A 2,175-nucleotide genomic window follows, 5' to 3' on the forward strand; every position below is an offset into this window, starting at 1 on the left:
TAATATGTAGAAGAATGTTTTCAAGATGACTTGGATAATTGTGACAAACACCAGATACCGCACTTGTGCTTGATCAACAGTTGTGACATCACAACTGGTAGGTTGCAGTAGTGTTCTTTGACAAACATAGATGTCTCTGCTAAAGCACGTTCAAATGAAAATTATTCTTAATTAAAACACTTATCTTTTATTGAACAGTTTCATTTTTAAAGTACTTTCAGAAGTTTGACTTCTGAATATGACCAGAGTTTCCCTTTAAAACTGTACACTAATGTTTTAAACATTCAACCCTGATAGTTTTTTTTTTTTACATCTGTCTTCTGTGGAGCAAAATAGACACTTTAAAAGTGTTGAATTTAACTACCTAGGAGTTGAATTACACGTCTAATTTTGCTGTGTAGGAACTGTCAACAGATCTGTACAATAGGGATGTGCATTATCATGCTGCGACCTGACTTAGCGGTCGTGGATAAATGGCATAACAATGATAAATGGCCTGTACTTATAAAGCACCTTATCAAGATAGGGGACTCTAATCACATGACACCACACTCAGACATTCAACCTGATAGTGGTGAGCTATAAGTGTGGAATCCTTGCCTTAGTGGTAAAGATTCCCAACACCAATACTCACAGACCAGAGCACATATGTACAGTAGCATTTTAAATATCACTCATGAATCATAATTACACTTTAGTTAATCCATGAAAAAATACAACTTACAATAATCCTTAACAAAAACAAATGTAGCAATCTCTTTCAATGAACTGAACCATAAATACTGCTTTGCAAAATTTTATTTTACCAACAAATTCATTCTTACTTACCTAAATTAAAGCTAGTGTAACCAGATGTCTTTCGAGGTTGCCTACTGTAGTTTCTTCCAAAGTCATCTATGAACTGGACCCCCTCAGGGTTGTGTTCTCGCCCCACCTCTCTTCTCCCTGTACGTACACAAATGATAGCACTTCAGGAGACACATCTGTGGAACTCCTGAAGTTTGAAGGTGGTCTGATCAAGGACAGTGAGGAGTTTACATACAGACCAGAGTTGGTTAGACAGGTCTGCTTGTGCACTCAGAACCACCCAGAGTTTAAACTGCTCAAGACTGTGATAATAATGTAGACGTCCATAGAAATTTCCTCACACTGCCTCCTTTCACCGCCCTGAACAATGCTTTATCGAGTATCATATAACCCTAGTTCTTGCAATCCAACGTTTCTTGGAGTTGGTCCTCATATATAATCATGCTTCTGAAGTTTCCTGCAGTAACTCAGGATGTGCAGCCTTCACTACCGGGGCCCCAGAGTACTGAAATGCTCCACGTTTGTACATTCCTTAGTCCCCTACACTGTGCATTTTTAAAACTTGTCTGAAAACTTGCTTTTACTCTCTGACCTTTAAACCAACTGAGACACATCACATCTCCACATGCCAAATGCATGTAGGAGAAGCGAATCGTGCAAAGTCAGTGCCTTGAGGTTTTCAATTAGATGCAAAACCCCAGAGTTTTAATTAGATGCCAAACTTTGAACCAATCTGACTGTATGATATACTTGAATTGTCTTTTTAAAGTGTGTTGTGAGTTTGATGCCATATAAATAAAAAAGATCAATGGATTTGATTTCTTTAGATTATTTATTAATGTGGGATTATTTTTATTAACTTATTCCTTGTTATTTTATCGGTTTTGGTGTTCAACACCTTGTTTCAGCTGTGGCTGAGGGGTGTGGGAAAACACTAAGTACTGCACTATCTCAACTTTTTTCCCCATTTTGACATGTTACAACAGAAGCAGATCTTTTAGTTATCAGGCTCCTCTCCTGAGGAACCAACTAACAATTTTAGTTTGTGAGGCAGACACCCTGTCTACTTTTAAGGGGAGGCTTAAAACTTTCCTTTTTGATAAATCTTATAGTCAATGTGGCTCAGGTTATCCTGAGCTATATCTATAGTTATGCTGCTATAGGTTTAGACTTTTGGAGGACATAGGGACCCCCATTTCATCATTCTGTTTCATTCTATCTCTATTCTCCCACTTTGCAGAATTTGTTAGTTCAATTTCTAACGTTTTGCTCTCTGCTTTTTCTCATAGTAGCTTCATCTGGTCTGTTCCTGTTTGGTTTGACTCCATCCTGGGGAGAAATATCAACTGTGCTGTTGCAATCAACACC

The sequence above is a fragment of the Cyprinodon variegatus genome, unplaced genomic scaffold (assembly GCF_000732505.1).
Source record: "Cyprinodon variegatus isolate N-32 unplaced genomic scaffold, C_variegatus-1.0 Scaffold1160, whole genome shotgun sequence".
NCBI classification, from domain to species: domain Eukaryota; kingdom Metazoa; phylum Chordata; class Actinopteri; order Cyprinodontiformes; family Cyprinodontidae; genus Cyprinodon; species Cyprinodon variegatus.